At 35.2% G+C, this 12,534-nt stretch overlaps 1 non-coding gene across 1 annotated transcript; it reads left to right on the top strand.

The window, feature by feature from the left end:
- The first annotated feature begins 5,902 nt into the window (after positions 1–5,902).
- LOC121146914 lies at positions 5,903–6,027 on the top strand. Its single transcript, XR_005882288.1, has one exon. It is a non-coding gene; the product is annotated as a small nucleolar RNA SNORA72 (small nucleolar RNA).
- Positions 6,028–12,534: the final 6,507 nt, after the last annotated feature.

Raw genomic sequence — 12,534 nt, 5'->3', positions numbered from 1 at the left:
ATTCTATTTTATTTTCCTCTGACTGGATTGTTTCCAATGGTCTCATCTTGAATTTGCTGATTTTGTGTTTGATTCAATTAGCCATCAGCATGCTGTGCTGCATTTTTTGTTGCTCCCTTTAAATCAGCAGTCTAAAATTTCTCTTTTAGATATTTGATCCTGTTGAACTTTCATTTTATTCCTCATTTAATTAAATTGATTATCAACATTTCTTTATCTTCATTGTAAGAAGTATTTTACTTGCTTAGTAATTTGTGGGTCTGAATTATTTGATGCTTTAAATTTGAACTCAAGGAATTGATGCCACAGAATATTCTGCTCATAGATACCACCACAGTACGTGTTTTGGCTAATATTTAAGTCAGTCTGTCTAGCTCATAGAAGAAGCCAATAAAGCACTTATACTTACTCTATGTTTAAATGTTATGAATATGTTTCATTTATTTAGCAACCAAAAAAAATGTTTACAATTGCAAAGAAGTATAAATTGGACTAGTGGTTACTAAGCTTAAAGCAGAATGGATTGGGCTAGCCACTTGGCCTAACAGGGAAGATACCAGTTAGCGTGCCCACATCCCAAAACAGAGTGGCTGGACTGGGTTCAGGCTGTGACCCATGGCCTCTTGGTAATGCATACCTTGAGTGCTTGGGCCCCTGATACTCAACACTCAGCCTGAGTTTGAGACCCCTGACTTCTGACAGGCCAGTCCCTGTTGTGGCAGTGATTTGGGAAATGAAGCAGCAAGTGTTGAGTTCACACTGTTACTCTGTCTGTCCTTTTCTCTCTGCCTCACAAATTATTGAAAAAAGAAAAAGTGTGTTGAAAACATACAAACAATAGTCATTTAAATTTGGCCAACAAGAATGGTTTATCTGGGGCCAGTGCGTTGGTCTAATCAGCTAATCCTCCAGGTGCTCCTGCCTGCATGCCTTGTGGGTACCAGTTTGTGTCCTGGCGACTTCACTTTAAATCCAGCTTTATGCTTAGGGCCTAGGAAAGCAGCAGAAAATGACTGAAGTGTTTGAGTTCCTGTATCTACATCGGAAACCCAGAAGAAGCTCCTGGCTACCAGCTTTGGATCAGTTCAGCCCTGCTCATTGCAATGATTTGGAGAGCAAAGAACTAAATGGAAGATCTCTGGTTTTCCTTTTCTCTATAAAATCCACCTAAACAAAAACGTTATTTTTAAGAATTCTCTATCAGAATGAACCAGCCTCTTAATTTCTTTTGAAGTGTTGATTTACTTGTGAGTTAAATAATTTAATAAGTCTGTGGCTTTCTTACCAAGAATTTGTAAAGACATAATTGATTGGGTAATTGTGTCAGAGCAGTTCTAAACATTGAACAACCTCTATATCTCACCACCCTACTAAAATCGCTCCAAAATGAATGCAAGAAGTACATGCTTGGAATTTGAATTTGTTCCATAAACACTGATGCAGTGTTACAGGTGCTGTGCAGGGGATTGAGGGTGCTGAGATGGATATGACTGTGTACTTCCTTTTAAATAATTCACCTCCTGGGGCAGAGGCACACATATAAAGCTACGATTATAATGCCACGTAGAAAAGTACTATTGAAATGTTTTTATATTTGCATCATAGCTGGCAACCTTTGCAGTCTAGGATAGTGAATACTTCACAGAGGGAAGTGCCTTTGAGCTGTGTTTTAATGAATATAAATGATTTCACTACTCAAAAAAAAAAAACAGAGGTAAAGAGCATTTTAGGGACAGCACATTTAAAGGTTTAGCAAGGCTGAAGGCAGGAAGAAAATGTCAGAAACTAATAGAGCTGAATAAGAGAGAAAACGAGAGGAAAAACACCTGAAAATGTAGCAGTAGGTGAAAAGAATTTATGAATACAAGCCATTGAACGTACTAAGTTGCCTATAACTCTTTTATACCAAAAATAAGCATTTGATATAATACAAAGCGATTATGAGGAGATAAACTGATGAACAAACAGATGACAGAAATTCTTCTGGATGCCAGACAGATCCTCTGCAATACTGGGGAAGTTGGTTGCATTTTGAAATAATACAGAAATAACAGTAAGGGCATATTCATGTAATACTCATTTGAGTCTTTATAGAGTTCTCTAACATATTCAAAGTGCCATTCTCTTGACTTTTCTAGGATAATGTTTTCTTCTTAGTATGATTTGAAGAATTTGAAAAACAGCTACTCAGTATTGATACTTGAAATCTTTGAATAGATTTGCCTGGTAACCAAATGTTCACAAAAATCCAAAATATAATTAAATAGAAGTGCATTTGTTATTGATTTTATTCAGCTGAATGAATCGGAGCGGTGATAATTTTCAGATTGAGAAGATAAGATACATTTTATTAGCAGTTATTCTGATTCATCCATTTCTGTAGTTCATAAAACCACACAGAACAGGTTAGGTTTCTATTGGCCATGGTGGCTATTTTTTATCACACTCTGTAGTGACTTAAAGCAGCACAATTGTATTACCGTGCTATTACAAATGTTGATTTCCAAAAACGTATCTCACTGGCTGCAATTCATACATAAGATATTATAAATCCTTTTCAGAGACCTTAAAGGAAAATCTGTCTTCTTTTCCTTGTCACAAAATTCACTGAGGGAGGGAGGGAAGGAAATAGAGAGAGAAATAAGGTAGGAAGAGAAGGAGGGAAGAAAGGCAGAAATGAGAAAGCACAGTTTGGCCCACTTTTCAGGAGAGTGGATTATAGTATTTGATTTGATTGAGCTTTTTTGTTCTCAAGGATTCAAAATTTCCTGTGGTTCTTACTGCTTTCGTGACTTTCTCTGCGGTCTGTCTCACTGCTCTCCCAATTGTTTTGCTGTTTTTGTCTGCAATCCGGAGTCTTTCGGCCTTGCAACTCAACGTGTGTTTCAGGTGTTTCCGCTTGGATGAGTTTTCCTTGGATAAGTCTGGCACTGAAGTCTAGCCATAGTTAAGGCTGTCATCTTCCTGCCAGTGCTCCCTTTTCTATCCAGAGCTAAGGCTGTCATCTTCCTGCCAGTGCTCCCTTTTCTATCCAGAGCTAAGGCTGTCGTCTTCCTGCAGTGCTCCCTTTTCTATCCAGAGCTAAGGCTGTCGTCTTCCACCAGTTAACACGTGTCTGTCCCTCTTTTGACCATCAGCATCTGTATTTCTGTGCCAGCCTCTGCCTGAATGCAATAATCCTATCCTTTCATTATTCCTGGCTTACCTCTTCTTTCTTTTACTGTATTTATCCCATTCAAGCCCATTTGTACACCGCTACAGGGTTGATCAATGAGATCACACCTCCTTTTCTTGACTAAGCTTGTGCAATATTTAAATCTTCTACTCATAAATATGATGTATTATTCATTCACCATTCATTCAATATTAATGAAATGCTTACAGTTTAATATTAAAAATTTTATCATTATTAATTTAAGAGGCAATAAAAATAAACAATACAGAGTTGCTATCCTCGAGCAGTTTATACTTTTAAATTATAAAGGTAACAATCACTTGAAGTAGCCACACTAAAAATAATAGGCAATTAATGATAATCATATAAAGTGTTATCTAATGTCAGACTAATGATCATTTTATGTGATCCCTGTAAAATGATATTACAGAATGAGTCATTCTACCTAAGCTTAAAGTTTTGCTGGTGTAAGAAAAGTCAAAATGTATGTATCTCAGAGGATACACAGGAGTTTTTAATTTGAATTTTGGTACAAGAAATCAAATGTAAACTTAAAATAATTAACTTGGATTCTTTGGTTGGTGTTTCATTTACTTGAGATCAATCTCATCTGTGTGCAATTCCAAATATCCTGGGAAGTGCACTCCAGTAACAAGGAACACCTCCATTTGCCACACGAATAGTTTATCACAGATTCCTACATAAATTCTCATAATTCTCAGGAGTACACTTCAAACAAACTGAATTCTTTGTAATTACCGTTTTAGGAGTAACCCATGGAATGTGACACAGGTATTGCCTCCAATATAATAAATTCATATTTTAGGAAATTGCCCTAATGTCTTGGGAAAAATGTGGTTTTGGGGACATAAGATTTAGAAGCTTATATTCGAAGTTTTGAATTAACAAAACAACCTCTTATTCTCAAAATTGCAGTGTGGAATCTGTGTGCAAATCCGTGGTCAATTTTTCTGACACAGTAAACGGATCAGAAATGAAATTTGACTTAGTCAAATTAAAGAAACCTGATATTCTCAAGACTTAAAAAAGTTGCATTTTATATTTTAGGGCAAAGATCAATTTTAAGGAATATTGTTGACTTTCTCCTAACCACTACTTATTTTTTAAAAGTCCATAATGTAATAGCATTTCTAAGTAATTGAGTCCTTATAATGTAATTACACAGGAGAGAAATGGTTGTTGCAGCTTATCTTCAGAAAATAAACACATCAGAAAAATAATAGATAATAGTAGCTAAGAAATTCTGCTGGAATTAAGTTTGATAAACAAATTGTTTTGTTAATATCTGAAGCTATGATTGCAAAAACAGACTTTAATGCATTATAGAAGAATGAGAGCAATATTTAAGGTAAATAATTTCACTTCCTTAAGAAAGTGTCCATACCAAGATTACTGTCATTTTTGCTGCATATTAGATATTTTCCCTCTTGAAAATACCATTAATTACCATCTTAAGTGCTAAAAACTAAGCCTGTGTTTCTTTTATCCAAACTATTCCAAAAAGTTTTCCATTTAAATGATATATATTTATAGTGTCAACTTGTATATATTGTGATATTCTCCAGATTTGTTTTTGCATTAAAGAAACCAAGCATACAAAATCAATTTGTTTTGAAAATAGAATGTTTTTAAAATAAGTTCACAAAGTACACATTTTTTTGCTTATTTGGTTTACAAAATTCAAGTTTTAAGTCACAAAAGTATCCATGAAAATCACTGTTTTAGGGTCTGGATGTATGCAGTGTCTAAAGATAATCATATTTTCAAATTGAATAATATAAATGAGGATTCAAATCATTCCATGTATTCCATCCTGAATATGCCACATGGCTAAAACAAAGCAAAAAAACAAAATGCTCAGAGATTTTTTATTAGCCACGGTTACTCTACTTTCATAGTAAAACTGATCCTCAGTAAATGTTCAAATAAATGATTTTCGATTACTTATCTACACACTGAACCAGTTGGCCATCTGTGAGCTGCTGGGAATCATCTGTGACTTTGCTGGGAAGCTCTTCTGTTACCTTCTGTTTAGGAACCCTTTGGGGAAAGTGGCAAGCAGTACTAGCAAAAGAATCCCCGCAGTCAGTGTCATCTTCTGGTGCCATTAACTTCTCTGTTAAAGACAGTAATCCTGCTCTGAACACAAATGCCCAGAAACCTCTAGAACAAAACAAAAGGGCCCGCTCTACAGGAAGTTCTTTGGAAGAGTGATCAGCTTTCACAGGTGTAAGTACTAAATATGGCCTGAGTGATCCTAAACATCACACAGCAAGAAAAATAGTGTCAATTGATCTATCCTAGTGTCATTTTGTTGATGATCTTTCTGTATACCTAAGTTATAGTGGAACGTTATTTGACAGTGTGAAGTAGTGAAGATGATAAAACAAGAATATCAATCTTTTTTTTTTTAAGTTGGGGTAATCATGAAGGACACTGAAAACAAAGAAGTATAAAAAGGAATATTGTGAAAGTTATATAGGTGTTCTAAGTTAAATAACACATATAAGGAAACAACTGAATTGTTAACTAATTACTATTTTAAATTTATATGAATGAGATTTCACATTTTTCCTTGAATTATTTGTTTTACTATGCTTGTTTTCCTGCTGAACTATGATCATTTTACATTTGATTGTTAAATATTTATCTAGCGGGGCCATCAAGCCTTTGCCTATGATGTGAAATTAAAACTTATATTCTCTCTTGTGAATATTCTTTCTGGTTTGATTTAGCAATAATAAGGACAGGTTAAACATTTGCTATGTTAAGACTATCTAAGAGTCCCCAATTCTTTCTCTATTTCTGGCTTTATAATGCTGGAGAGAGTGTAAAGAAAATGTTATCTCAAGATAAAATAAATCAAGGTTAAAAAAAAGCAAAGGAAACTTTTTTAATAGCATATACTTTTATGGTAGTGTCTGTATAGACCCCAAGTACTTCCTTATGGTGATGCTCTTGTGTGTGGACCCTGCCTTTGCACTTGGAAGGCAACTGGGAGGCATGCAGTGTACTTACACTGCATACATAATGTAAACAGCATTTTACAAATGCTTACAAAGAGACAGAGGAACAAAAGAGTACTGGGGCTTTAGTCTGTTGCACATATCAGTATGCACAGGAACCGGGGTTAGGAGCGGGCTTGGGGGGGGGGCATTGGGGGTCATTCTGACTGAGCTACAGTTCCCACTGGAGTGCGTGAGGGTCAAGTGTGTGGTGAGTATGGTTGGGCTGGACCACAACACCCACTAGTTAGTGTATGAAATAGGTCTAACGACAGAACTGACCGAGTAGACTGGCTATAATCTCCAGGGTGTGTGGAGGCTGATATAAATGACAGACAACCAGATCCCACACTGGTTGGCACACACAGGTGGCAGGTCTGACATCATCTCTGGCATGATTTCTTTGGCGACCTCAAGAACCGGACTGCCGGACTCGAAACATCAACATGGGCAAAATCACAAGATCTGTGGTGGGCTGACCATGGAGTACAGATAACGGAACTGAGTGTTCGTGGTTGCTGAAGCCCGTACAGTGGACAGCATGTCGGGATACACATGGAAGACATGACAGACCAATGAGGAAAGCATAGGACGTATATTGCCACGCAGGGCAGAACAAAATGGATAACACTCCTGGCTGACCGTTGGCAGCACATATCTGGGTGAGTATGAGGTAGGCTGTGAGCCAATGCTCTTTGGCGAGATTTCCAGAACCTTGGAACAATGAAATTAACAGCATCCCAGAATTACTGAAATCACTTTAGCAATACCGTTGGAACGTGTACCACATCTAGGATCCTAGTATGATACTAGTGACCGACCCAGTTCCTCAGGTACTACTGGTGTGGTTAGGCTGCTGGAAGTAGCCCTTTCCTCTTTCTCCTCTTCCCCCAGGAACAGGAAAAATAGAAAGGAAGATTGGAAGCAGTTGTCTCAACCAATTTCTCCGGTGGTTCACATGGGCATGCGGCCTTCCCAACTAGATAAGCATCATCTAAAATGAAATAACCCTATTGTGAAACAACAACAACAACAATAACAACAAAAGGAATTGGTCTTTACCTTGATTCAACTTAACCCTCATTACACTGAAAAGATATAAGCATGAATTCTGCTAAAATATTGTGTCACAGGTAGTGTAAGAAAGTCATCTGGCATAATAAATGACAGTGCTTGAGTTTAGGGGGAAAAATACCATGCTAATTTGTTGTCTGTATTTATTGTTTATATGAACATCAATGTCTTCAAGAAAAGTTATAAAATGGAAGCATTTAGAAAAAGCTGTGCTCATTATTTTGAATAAAGGTTTTTAAATGAGACAAAGGTTAGTAATTGCCATTAGCATAGTGGACACTGTGGACTAGCATTTATTTGTTAACATAGAAAAATAACTAAAAATAGTTATCTTTGGTTACTTTAATGAATTCTTCCTCACATCCCTGCGACATCAAACCAACACATTAGAATTCTGCATTGTTAACTACTTCTCATCAGCTTGGCCACACATAAAATGAAAAGTGTGTCTATTTTGTTTCTTTGATACATCTGATGTGTTACAGGCATTATGGTCTAACTGTAAAAATGGTATCATTACTGATATAAAGTAAAGCTGGTATAATCAAACATTTAATTTTAACTATATTATGATTATATGAAATATTTCATATGCCAACATGAGTACAAATAAATATTTGTATCCACATTGATATAATTACAAGCCAGATTTTTAAGATGGAATATATTTCTCTAAATGTCGTACTTAACACATTCAAAATATTTGAAATACAAAACAAAATAATAGAATTTGTGTTCGTTTTTCTGGTTTTCCCTGATCGCCTGTATAACTGTGTTCTATTACTTAGCAATGCATGTAAGCTTTCAGAGAAATATGTAGTTTATTCGTTTAGAAAAGCAACACAGGCACATGGAATCCATGTTTTTCTAAAAATAGTTTTCACAAGTGAGTATTTCTTGATCTGGTATCGGAATACTCGTAGTTTGAGAAGAAGCTGATATCTGAGAAGACACAAAAGGATGCTCTGTGTTCTGTCAGTATCGGCATGCCTATTTCCTCCAGAACCTTACTGTTTCCTTTAGTTACATAAGAAAGTTTTTGATTTCCATGATAAGATGATCTTTAAAATAATTGGTTATCTCTTTCACAGTAAGCTTTAAAATTATGGTTTTTTTTTAAGCATTGACATATTTATTAGAGAGCAAAAGAATAGAGAACAAAGCTGAAGTTACAAGTCTGAAATTCATTCCTGTTTCCCTTCATTGGTGACACGGACCCAAGCACTTGTGCTACTTTGTGGCTTCTCAGGGTATCCGTTGCGAGGAGGCTGGAGTCAGAAGCAGTCAGGACTCCTGGATTCTAGGCATCCCAGGTGTGACAGGTAGACATCTGTCCAACCTGAGTTGTTCTTCTTCTTCATGACTGGCAGAATAAGTTCAAAGGAATAAAGTATTCTTGATGACTTTGTTCTACTGAACTGTGAATTACAATTTTTCAAGATTAAAAAAAAAAGTTATTTTGACATTTTAGCTGGTAACCTTGAGTTTACAATATTCGATTTTCATTCAACTTTACAAAGTAATCGAAGACAATGTAATAATTGTTCCTAAAGTGTCCGTCTGACAGGACATTTTCTAAGGAGAAATTCAAGGTTGGTGAATATGAATACGATTTTATTTCATTTTGAAAAAGTAAACTGGAGCAGGCTTTAGTAATTTTGAGTAGAATTTATGAAATTGGGCAAAAAGCATTCAATTGTTTATTGATTCATTAATTATTGCTATAAATCATTATTGGGATTGGCTAATTTCACTGAACAGAATTGTTTCCAGTTGGGACCATTCTGTTGCAAATGATAGAATTTCAGTCTTTTTAATGACTGAGTAGTGATTTTAAAGACTTATTTCTGTTCCTTTGACAGGCAGCTACAGGGAGAGGGAGAGATGAGAGCAAATGATATCTTTTATCTTCTGGTTTACTCCCCAAATGGCTGCACCAGCTGAGGCTGGCACTATGAAACAGGGACCCTGTTAGGGATACATGTGGACTTTTCAGTTGTTACAAAGTGATTTATTTCTTGCTAAGAACAGAAAATGGGAAAAGACAAGGATAAAGAACAATGATATGTTGTATACACACAAAGAAGCACTATTGTTAAGTTAAAAAGAGACATTTCTTCAGGAATCAAACCCTATCAAACTCTTATTTTGAGAGCTTTGCACTTCAGAATGGAGGGAGAAAAATAAATTTCTTTTTGCTGGTTTTGGCATTCCTGGCAAACAAATGTAAGAATCTAGAAAAATCTGCCCATCCCAATGAGGAGTAGATTTCAGGCTAAATATTTTATACTACAGTGACTTTAACAGCTGTGTGTAGCAGACACTAAATTTAATTTATACCATAGTATTGAATTTCCTTATGTGCATTAAAAAAGTGTGATTTTTATTCAAATATTTGTTTCAATATGGAAAACCTACAAATACAATTTTATTGCCACTACCAAGGATAAGCTCTCACTCTTAAAAAAGATTTGGACATTCTTCTTGTTTTTGAGTAAAAATATGACATTTGTCTCAGAAACATTGACCTTTTCAAACCTAAACAAGTTTTCTCAGTAATGAAACAGATTCTTTCTTGGGAAAAAGCATGTTTCCTTTGAGCTCATGAAATATGCAAAGTGATAATGAAGCATGCTTTTGCTTTCTTGTAAACCTGTTAAGATATTATTTTTTCTGACTTTGACAGTGGTGAAAATTTTTCACACAGTGTGAGATGCGTTATTTTGATCCATTGATACTATAGCAAGCTTTTCCTTGCACATTCAAGTTCATGACAAAGAATATTTTTCTATGAACTTTGCAAGCAGCTTCAAGAAAATTTAAAAGTGTGTTCACAGGCTACGTCACTTTCATGTTGTTAATTGGCAAGAAGACAACATATCAATGACAAGCCAACGTCGTATGCGGATTTTCACTTACATGATATAATACATGGCACAAGCATGCTCAAACTGGAAAAGAGATCTTAGAATCAAAGTAATTTACAAGCTTAAGATTTTTATTTATTCATTTAGTTAAGTTAGATGCAAAGTGTGGAATTACTGAAAAATTTTTGGCACTGTAGCCAAAAATACTTATTTCCTTAAAATTTTATTTCAATGGAATAGAGCTTCCTTTCCTGTCTATTTTTGTATTACATATGACAGTAGTTTAGAAAATTAATAATTCAATAAATTTGAGTCTTGACATTTTTATACCCTCTTATAGTTTCACTCACTGACTTTTGCAAAATTTTGGCTAAACTTTTGTTTGAATATTTATTAATTCCTATAACAATTTCACATGCTTGCAAGCACAAAAGTATGACTAAGAAGGAAAGAGAGGGAAGGGAGGGAGGACGGACGTCATGAAGGGAGGGAGAGAAAGAGAGAGACAGAGAGAACCCAAGAATTTCTATTCACTCATTTAACTTCTCAGGTAGATGAGATAAACTCCATGAGCTGCAGCAGGCTGGAATCTAGAACCAGAGACCGAGTCTTCAGGCTTCTCCTGGTTTTTCTAGGATCTTTTGCAGGGAAGTAGAGCCAATAGGACATATCCCAGCACCCAGCTGGGATATCTGACTGTCAGGTAATCCCTTTACCCATTACACCACGGCAGCAGCCCCAGATTATCTTTTAATCCCTTGCTTAACAAACTTTTAAAGTTTCTGTATGTATGTGTATATTTCTCCCTGTAGTTTTGATAAAACAGATGGTGTTTGAAATTCAAAAACTTGACCATTTTCTTTTTTGTTTCCTAGTGAACTCAATGTGAACTAAAGGGTTAGTATGTATAGTTACATGTTAGTGAAGTGTTCTGGTTCGTCAGTACCGTGCTATATCTCATATATCTACATTTAAAGCCATTAATGCCAAAAATATGATTTGCATAAATCTGATTATTAGACATACAGATTACATAGTTGAAGAAATGAGACATCTTGCTGAAATTGCCTTATGACAATTGTATTGATTTTCTTTAATTGAAACCGTCAAACTTGAATGTTTAAATTCCCCTAGTAATTTGCAGCTTGCACTTCCAACAGCTGTCTGAGATACCTACGCTGTGACAAAAGAGAGATAGAGAGAGATAGCAGGTTGCATCCTTCCTCAGGCACTCTTAAGCTTCTGCGTTCTTTCATTCTAAAAACTTTCCTAAGAAATTTTAGCAAGCACCAATTAAACAAGGTTTCTATCAGTTAATATGATGTCTGCCAATGCTGGTTAAGAACAGTTGTGGAGCTGTTCTTTGACCTTAAACAGCAAAATATAGGCACTAGGTACATACAATAAATAGACCTAAAAAGATCCGTGTAAATGAAAAGTGCCCCAGAGAAGGCATTTTGTTAACAAAACTGAAAAATCTGAACAGAATAAACTCTCTTTGCATTCAGTGGTTGTGGAATCAATAAGTTTTAGAATAAAAAGTTGTTTAAGTCACAGCCAGGAATCCTTGAGCTTGCATTTAAGTACCTAGAGGATTAACTGGCACATTGCTTGAGCAGAGTCCACAAGTCCAAACGATATCTCTTAATGAAACCAAACCACAAAACATTAAATAGACTCACGTGGAATTCTAGTGGACTAAATTTACTGATATTAGTTTTTAATTGGTGCTAAATTTACTTAGTAACAATTGAGAACCTGATATGAATGTTGGAAATTACTTTTAAGTGTTCAACTATTAAAACTTTTTCATCCACGAGTTCTAGACACTTGATCATAAAGCAAACATTAGTGGTTGAAAGGGCACCTATAGTCAATTAATTCTCTTGATAATCTTAGAAAATTCTTTATATAAGTCAAAATTACAAATACAAAATTGCAAAAAAAGATGCATGACCTAGTACATATAATTTTCAAGGCATAATGTAAAATACAAGTTATTGACGTATGGTATACTGGGTAACTATTTTGTTTCATTGAAATTACCATTCTTTGCTAAGTGAAGTTATATTTACTTAAGTTTTTTGATGTCTCAGTTTATACTCCATAATTTTTCTCTTAGTTATACTGCCATAAACTTAATATATTTTTGACTAATTCATTATTTAAAATTAAAACATTTTGCCCAGATTTTAGTTAAATAATATTTCTTTTTTTGGTGTACAAAATGAGCATATATCCTATGCCAGTGCTGATGCTCATTGCCAAAGTGACTTTTGTGTGAAATCTCCCTGAACATTTTATGTGGTTCAATGATCACTATTCTAGGTAGAGAAACAATATCATGGGCAGAATGTTGGAAAATATCTGAGAATGTCCACAGAAATTAGGT

Source organism: Ochotona curzoniae, unplaced genomic scaffold, assembly GCF_017591425.1.
Source record: "Ochotona curzoniae isolate NIBS_2020 unplaced genomic scaffold, NIBS_Ocur_1.0 scaffold_4505, whole genome shotgun sequence".
In the NCBI taxonomy this organism is placed as follows: Eukaryota; Metazoa; Chordata; class Mammalia; order Lagomorpha; family Ochotonidae; genus Ochotona; species Ochotona curzoniae.
The sequence above is the reverse complement of the archived record's forward strand: the minus strand, read 5'-3'. Positions and strand labels throughout refer to the sequence as shown.